Source organism: Triticum dicoccoides, chromosome 3A (genome assembly GCF_002162155.2).
Source record: "Triticum dicoccoides isolate Atlit2015 ecotype Zavitan chromosome 3A, WEW_v2.0, whole genome shotgun sequence".
Classification (NCBI taxonomy): Eukaryota; Viridiplantae; Streptophyta; class Magnoliopsida; order Poales; family Poaceae; genus Triticum; species Triticum dicoccoides.
This window is the reverse complement of record NC_041384.1, coordinates 580172715-580182338: the sequence shown is the minus strand read 5'-3', so window position 1 is coordinate 580182338 and position 9624 is coordinate 580172715.

Genomic DNA, 9624 nt, shown 5'->3' with positions numbered 1-9624 from the left:
AGTCAACGGCCACGTCAGCATGGTCAAAACTGACGCGTGGGGCCACTGCAATTAGACTAAACTAAACAGAAAATAAACTAGGATTAGTTAAAGCGTGGGGCCTAGATGTCAGTGACACGGTGCGGTGTTTAGTGGCTAATTAAGCCAACCACGTCAGCAAGTGACGACGGTGACCCCCGGCGACGGCGAGACCTCGCCGGAGTTGCTCGGGACGGCGCTACAGCCCGTGGCTGGTCGCGCTGAGGGCACCAAGAGGGAGCCCGTGCTCCCGCGCATCTAGGGGCGCACGCAGCTGGGCACGGGGAGGCCGGGGTCGACGGCGGCGACCACTTAGGCGGCTCGGGGAGATGGCGGAGAGGATGAATCGGACGGCGGCATCCGGCGGCCGTGCGTGAAGAAGACGACTTGATGACGGCGATGCAGGGCGTCCGAGGTCACTTGACTCGGCGGAGAGGATGAGGGCGAGGTAGCCGAGCTACTGGGCACGCCGAGAGGTCGAGGGGGAGGCTCTGGGTGCGGCAACGGCGGGCGGCGGCGATGAGCTCCGCTCGGGCTGCGCGAGAGAGAGAGAGAGCTAGGGGAAGGGAGGGAGAGCAGCGAGTGACGGAGAGGGAACAGGGTCTTCGGGCGTCTCCGTGGCGCTGGTAGAAGGCCCGGGGCTCCCAGGAGGAAGCAGGAGGTGGCCGAGGGCTCTCGGGCGCGTGCCACGCCTCGCCTCTGTCCTTCTGGCGAGGGAGGAAGACGACAGGGGGGAAGCGGTGGTGGGCTGGGCCGTGCTGGGCCGGTTGGCGGCGCCAGGTAAGTGGCTGGGCTGCTGGTGGGCTACCAGGTAAGTCTTCTGCTCTTTTTTAATTTTTCTTCTGTTTTGTTTTCTATTTAATTGCCACTGAATTCAAATTCAAACAAATTTGAAAACAGTGCCAAAACTCCCCTGGATAATTTTATGTCAGTTAAGGTCTACTCCTCATAAACATAAAATATCTCAGGGCATTTGAAATATATTCATTATATATTATGAATATAACTCCAAATTCAAATAAAATATTGATTTAAAATCAGAGCCCAAATAATTCCTTAGAAATGTCCCAAAATTTTGGTTTGATTTATAACTCTTGCCAAAATTGTCAGAGCTATTTCTAGGGCATTTTGGATTTACTGATTGCAATTTTAGGGTTTCTTGCCCCTTTATGAAAATGATTTCCGAGGCTTTCAATTTCCTCATTTCAACTTTCGGAATATAGACATGATGCACACATGAAGCTAGCCTAGAGCATTACCAGAAGCTAGGGATGTGACAGCTCACCCCCACTAAACAAGAATCTCGACCCGAGATTCAAGTGTAGGGTAAGACGAAGGGGAAACGCAAACTAGTATAATCTTCACGATCCAGGGTGCATTCCATAAGAGTGTTTATTTGATCACCATCATTATCTTGATGTCTTGCTCCGAGAACTCCAACCAACATGGCAACGAGAGGAGAAGGGAACTCTAGAAGGATCAATCTTCTCGAAGGTCGAACAACTCAGGATTAACTCTCGGAATGAGACATAGCAACATCTCTTGAGCTGAGAGGCGAAGCACACCTCTAGCGGAAAGGAGTGGAACAAATGACGGAGGGATCACTAGGTAGACAACAATTCCACACTTAAAAAGGTGGTAAACGATTGTCAACGTAGCGAGGAGTTGAGTTGCCATGATACCACAACGAGGCACCTTAGAGATGGTGACTCGTAGATATATCCCCTTAAGTGGCAAAAAGAATTACCTTTGATTCAGAGATCATTGAAACTCTTCATACCAGCCTAAGGCAATTCACAACGATCGTTTGGCGGAGTGCAAAGGAATGGTACACCCGGACTAGAATGGATGATGTGGACTACCTTGTTGAAGACAGCGCAATGGATGATTTTTGCTTATCACCAAAAATGGAAGAGACCCATGGTAGAATGGCACATTGGCGGTGCAAGCTGGGAACAAAATGCAAATACTGGGAATGATTCTGGTAACTGGGGGGAAGAACCCAACAATAGAGAGTGAATTCACTGTTTGAAAAGGTCATAGCATTGTCGAGGAAACTGAGAGGAATCCCAGTTAGTGCCGATGATAACACGTAGCGCTTGTGCGTGTTCTCAAGAACTTGAGCATTTCCACAATCATTAAGGTTTTATCAATATCCGTGTCAAGGATCCTGGCAACACAACTTGCTACCATGATGAATGATGATGGATGATGCAGATGCAAAGGAAGATAACACTTTCTCAGATTTCACCTTAGTGAGGCCAAGGAACCAAAATCTGCATGATCGACCGAGAGACATTTAGCACTCGGCTTCTAATGTTCTCCTTGATGTGCTAGTGTAACCAATTCATAGATATGGTTTGATATCTAAAACATCAAGTAAAAAGGTCAGACTTCGGGAACACAAAAATCCATAAGGAGTAGCTTATTGGAGTAAAACCCTACGAAATCCTTATGGGGAGGTGGCCAACTTCCTCAATCAAGATATTATAATAACAGGTCTTCCGGCGGGGTGCGTTGGCCACGACATCCACTTTACCGGTTATCGCGAGACCAATATTATAGTTCTTGGAAAATGTTCCAACCATCACATCTGCCTGAGATTCAGATCTGGTTGGTGTCAGAATATTCCAGACTCATCAAGTCTAGAAAGAAAAATGAAAGTTTACAACACAAATCGACGAGACGGCGTTGTGAGATTCTCGGGGAATGAACTACGATAGTAAGCTCCAAAACATGAGTTGGTTCTGCTACAAACATGTGAACACGTTGTCCCAGACAAGCATGGCCACGTAGTAGTCTTATAATTAAACACTACCGAGTTCAGGTGGAGAACCATCATCGAGGATATCGAAGTCTTTACGCAAGTCCATGGATTAGATCCCAAGCATAGACTTCTTTTCCTTGAACAAGTCAATCGGTGGCTTGGTGTGCTCGGAACACATATGGAATGAAGGTTGCAAGTCTCCAAACCATAGAATACTTCGCACATATGCATGACTGACTTGGGATGATTCCAGAGGAAGCAAAACTAACTTTCTCAAATTCACGGCGGCAACTTTCACCAAATGCACGTGTATAAGAGGAAGTCACTCCTTTCATCAAACAAGTACTTCATGAGCTAGCATGAAGAAAATGCTTTCAAAAGTTTCCAACACTAGCTTAATGTTCAGCAAAATTATGGAGAAGACAAGGATGTTGTCAATGGGCTCAACAACAATTCATCTGGGTTTCCTTTTAAAAGGAATTCCATAGTTAAGTGGACAAGTGATAGCATTGGTCAGACCCAAAAGATATAATGATGTATGCTCGAGGGATCAACCACGAGTAAGACAACATTACGAATATCGTTGGTACTAATTTGATTTGACGATAGCCCACACTCAAATCAAAGGATTGATAAGACAATAGGTCCAGCAACTGATCACAGGGACCAATCGATGAAGATATCATCTTTCTTCAACACACACTACACAAGAATATCCCTTTGGAACGAACTAAGTCAGGCAAGCTTTTATCTTCCAACTCTCCAAGTTGTTGTCTAGCTTAACCAACTAGCTCAGGGGTATCCAACACGGATTCTTGGAGAAAGGGTGGTTTACAGGATAAACCAACTTGATCACGAGCTCAACATAACAGTCAGGTGACAACCTGGTGATACCTTCGAGAAGATATTCGAAAAATCACGAACCACCGATATGTTACTAAGCTCGAGAACAATCTTGCTTTTTGAGGCAAGACGATATGATCAATAGAGCGAAGATTTGAAATAATCCTAACTCATCGGTCGAAGAGTGCACCGAGAACAAGGACTAGGTAGCACAATCAGTCTTAGAATGATGATTCCATAACCAACACGCTAAGAATGAAAGTTTTGTCCTTTAACTACCAAGCAATAGCATTGCTAGGAGTGTTGATTTCACACATCACGATTCACTTGTCGGCATTCCGGTTGCAACAACACGGGGACCGAGAAATGAATAACGATGGTGAGAAGTATCACTACATCAAGAATCCATAAGAGAAGGTGCAACCCTCATGACATTCCTGACATAAAGTAGGTAATACTTCAGGGTAGAACAGAACAAAAGCTAGGTTGGCATTTTGATCTGTGAGATACAACTACTTTGACCCAATCCTGGATATGGACGAGGTACTGGAGTTTGTTTCTCCTAGTCATTCTGGAATAGAATGGCTTGACGGACCACAAGAGTAATAGGCATCGATAAACGAACGCACGCATACTCTTGACTATCAATTGATAGACGAAGGTCGGTAGACAACTAAAGAGGGACAACTCAAAGGAACATATAACTTTCTGAGTTGTGGATGCATAGATTAGTAGGTCGATCCAAGTTCAACATAATTCTTCCGGATAACCCATGCAGAAAGGTTGAGCTGGCAGAGTCACAATATAGCATGGAGAACTCATCGAGAGCACTCTTGTTGTCATCTTTTGGTTCAGAAGAACTCCTGCCAAGAATGGTTCATGGTATTTGGAAGAACGATATACCACAGACCTCGAGGACTATCGCAAAGGTTACTAATATCCTAAAGGAATTAGCAAACACTATCAACATGAAGTAAGTAGAGTGAATCTCGGGTTCAGAACCCAGAAATAGAATGCCTACTAACTAAATGGCATCACGGGATGCTTTCGATAATAACGGCCAGAATCATCACACTGGAAACACAGATCATGGCTAGACCACTAGATGATCCTCTAAGCACTTAAGGTCATAATTATTAACTCCAACATATATGTCGAGGCAACAGAGTACCTCAACTCACTGATTAGTGTGGTTAACCTGGCCCAAAGGGATATAAAAACCAGAGGGAAAGGACTTGCAAGTGCATCAGATTGTTTAGAAACCTGGGATGACTCGGACAGCATAACGGCTGTAAATGCTCAAAAAGTTTGGAGACATACTACAGAAATGGTGGCATAGCCACTCAGAAGCACAATATCAAGGTTTCGAGATCAACAATTAACATACGGAAGTAATAGGAACTGAAACGAGGCTTAATTCCAACAATTCTATAAGTCTACGGATTAGTAACACGTGATCCTGATAGAAAGAAGAGATAGCCTAGTTCTTAATCCCCGTAGGAAAGATAAGATGACTCAGATCAGAAGGGCATGAGGTAAAGGAGTAAAAAGAGCCTTACGTTCCATCCCACAATCAATTCCCTTATATAACTAAAGAATTTCTAGACTCAACTTCGACCAGTTTGGCTTGGTAATCCTACAGGCAGTCAAGCTCTGATACCAATGCTGTCAGGACCCCGACTCAATGCCACATCGATCTAGCATGTAACACCTCATATCACTTTGCGGCCTCACGCACGGTATTCCCATGGGTGTCGCCTTACCTTTGTCCGGGACCGTTTGCGCCTTTTGGCACACGTATATGATAGTGTTGCTAGCATCCATATGATAAGGAGCCCGGGCTGACATGGCTAGTCGTAAACCCAAAGTGGCACTAACTTACAGGGACAGGCATCCATGACCCAGCATCGAACGTGTCGGTCATCAGCAAGTGAATCCAGGCTGTAGCACTGGGCTAGCAGGACCCCGGTGAACCGGGCTGTAGCGGGCTAGTAGGACTCCGGTATTCATCGCGTGACATTTCCCCGAAGGGACAGACACAGGAACGAAGAAGGACACATGCCGGCCAGCCTAAGTGTTCCGGAGCAGTAGCAAGCTACCATGGCTCAGTGGAAACACTAGGAGACATTTCCCGGTAAGAGAGGCTACTAAGGATAAACAACTAGATAGCCAGATCCCACACATACCAAGCATTTCAATAACATACACACAATATGCTCGATATGTGCAAATACAACATGGCATCACAACATGACTCTACGACTCAAGTATGTATTCATTAGGCTCCGAGGAGCGGAATATTACAAACATGGGTCTCATGACCCAACAATCAGAGCATACAAGTCAAAGCACATGCGGAAGCTATCATGTCTGAGTACAGACATCTATAAATGAAGAAGGCTGAGAAGCGTGACTATCTACCAGATCCTGCCGAGGCACAAGATCGTAGATGAGGTAACAAGCTAAACGTCGAAGTCCACGCGGTACTACTAGCGAGACCGAAGTCTCTCTGCAAAAACATAAAATAGGCAAACGTGAGTACAAATGTACCCAGCAAGACTTACATCAGAACTAACTACATATGCATCATTATCAACAAGGGGATGGTGGGGTTTAACTGCAGCAAGCCAGCTTTGACTCGGTGGCTAACCTGAACTACGACTGCAAGTAACTCTTTTGAGGTGGCGCACACGAGTCCACATATTCACCATATCAATACACCACTATGGATCCGCTCTCGTCTCCCTACGAGAACGTCGTCCATAGCACTCACGCTTATCTTGCGTATTTTAGAGTATCCACTTTCACTTGTCTATGAACTGATATAAGCAACCCAGAAGTCCTTTACCGCGGACACGGCTATTCGAATAGATGATGTTAACCCTGCAGGGGTGTACTTCTTCACACACGCTCTCACCACTTACCGCCGTTTACACGACATGTACTCGGCAACCTTCAAGCGGAAGCCCAACGTGGGTGTCGGCCACGGCCTGCCTAAACACTCAAGTCTCTAGTCCAAGTTTATCGCCTATTCGGGTTCCATCCATGAGGAGATCCGGCCGGAGTTTCGCTCACAGCCCCAAACGATGTGAACAGGGTTCCGTGACACCAAACGGGCGCCCGGTATACCCGGCCACGTGCCTACCGCATCACAGCCCACCCCTCCGGTCAGCACTGCCCACGGCCTCCAGCATACTACAAACACCAGAAACTACTTGCAACTCCTGGACAGAGGACAAGGGTGATTAAGAAGCCGAGAGGGTCCATTGGTTTCGGGCCCAATGCGTGGTAGTAGCTGAATCATGGATCACAAACACAGAACTCAGTTCCTGAGGACGGCTGCAATGAGACAACCTACCATGATGCATGCTATGACATGGCAATATGAATGTGTTTTGGGCTAATGCACCTAGCTATGATTTAAATGAAGTTGGTTTGAATACATGATTCAAATTCCAACTCCATATATGGTTATTTAAATGCCCTTATTTGTTTTGCCCAAAACAGAGGACAAACATTGTTCAAACATGCATGAAAATGGTACAGATGGATTCCTTGAATTTTTCTAATAATTTTTCATATATAAATTATTTAATTTGGAGTTACGGTTGATTTTCTATGAATTTTAGAAGTTTTAGGCATTTTTTGGAATTTCCTGATTATTTATAAAATAAACTAAATTCCAGAAAAGGAATATTGCGTCAGCATGGCGTTGGCATGACGTCAGCAGGTCAACAGGGGCTGGTCCGGTCAAACCTGACCAGTGGGGCCCACTGGTCAGTGACTGGGGCTGGTTAGTGCTGCTGACATGTGGGCCCAGTCAACGGCCACGTCAGCATGGTCAAAACTGATGCGTGGGGCCACTGCAATTAGACTAAACTAAACAGAAAATAAACTAGGATTAGTTAAAGCGTGGGGCCTAGATGTCAGTGACACAGTGCGGTGTTTAGTGGCAAATTAAGCCAGCCACGTCAGCAAGTGACGCCGGTGACCCCCGGCGACGGCGAGACCTCGCCGGAGTTGCTCGGGACGACGCTACAGCCCGCGGCTGGTCGCGCTGAGGGCACCAAGAGGGAGCCCATGCTCCCACGCATCTAGGGGCGCACGCAGCTGAGCACGGGGAGGCCGGGGTCGACGGCGGCGACCACTTAGGCGGCGGCCGGAGCTCGGGGGTTCGCGGGCCCGGCGCTGCGGTGCACGGGAGGACGAGTGGTTAGGTGCTTTGGGTTCCTGGGAGCACGCTGAGGAAGACAGCGTGCTCGGACGTGACACATGTGGGTTCTGGCCGCGACAGAGACATGGACGGCGGCAAGCAAGCTCCGGCTCCGGTGGGATCGAGGCTATAGGGCGCAATCGAGGCGGGGAAGAGAGAGGGGAGACGTAGGAGCTCACAGCGGTGCCGTAGGGATGGTTAGCCGGCTCGGGGAGATGGCGGAGAGGATGAATCGAACGGCGGCATCCGGCGGCTGTGCGTGAAGAAGACGGCTCGATGACGGTGATGCAGGGCGTCCGAGGTCGCTTGACTCGGCGGAGAGGATGAGGGCGAGGTAGCCGAGCTACTGGGCACGCCGAGAGGTCGAGGGGGAGGCTCTGGGTGCGGCAACGGCGGGCGGCGGCGATGAGCTCCGCTCGGGCTGCGCGCGAGAGAGAGCCAGGGGAAGGGAGGGAGAGCAGCGAGTGAGGGAGAGGGAACAGGGTCTTCGGGCGTCTCCGTGGCGCTGGTAGAAGGCCCGGGGCTCCCAGGAGGAAGCAGGAGGTGGCCGAGGGCTCTCGGGCGCGCGCCACGCCTCGCCTCTGTCCTTCTGGCGAGGGAGGAAGATGACAGGGGGGAAGCGGCGGTGGGCTGGGCCGTGCTGGGCCGGTTGGTGGCGCCAGGTAAGTGGCTGGGCTGCTGGTGGGCTACCAGGTAAGTCTTCTGCTCTTTTTTAATTTTTCTTCTGTTTTGTTTTCTATTTAATTGCCACTGAATTCAAATTCAAACAAATTTGAAAACAGTGCCAAAACTCCCCTGGATAATTTTATGTCAGTTAAGGTCTACTCCTCATAAACATAAAATATCTCAGGGCATTTGAAAATATATCATTATATATTATGAATATAACTCCAAATTCAAATAAAATATTGATTTAAAATCAGAGCCCAAATAATTCCTTAGAAATGTCCCAAAATTTTGGTTTGATTTATAACTCTTGCCAAAATTGTCAGAGCTATTTCTAGGGCATTTTGGATTTACTGATTGCAATTTTAGGGTTTCTTGCCCCTTTATTAAAATGATTTCCGAGGCTTTCAATTTCCTCATTTCAACTTTCGGAATATAGACATGATGCACACATGAAGCTAGCCTAGAGCATTACCAGAAGCTAGGGATGTGACAATCTTGGACATATTTTGTAATTGTGAGCACTCGTTAAAATATGACATGCTAAAAGGTTGATATCGGACAAGGAAGACAATGTAATGGGTTATGTTTTCTTATATCTGAAAAAAGTATATTGTCTTGGATCATCCAACATGTTGAGCGTGCTTTTCCCCCTCATGCTAGCCAAATTCTTTGCACGAAGTAGAGATACTACTTGTGCTTCCAAACATTCCTTAAACTAGTTTTGCCATGAGAGTCCACCATACCTACCTATGGATTGAGTAAGATCCTTTAAGTAAGTTGTCATCGGTGCATGCAATAAAAATTGCCCTCTAAATATGTATGATCTATTAATGTGGAGAAAATAAGCTTTATACGATCTTGTGATGTGGAAGACATAAAAGCGACGGACTACATAATAAAGGTCCATATCACAAGTGGCAATATAAAGTGACGTTCTTTTGCATTAAGATTTTGTGCATCCAACCATAAAAGCGTATGACAACCTCTGCTTCCCTCTGCGAAGGGCCTATCTTTTACTTTTATCTTCTACCTTATACAAGAGTCATGGTGATCTTCACCTTTCCTTTTTACATTTTATCCTTTAGCAAGCACATTGTGTTGGAAAGATCCTGAT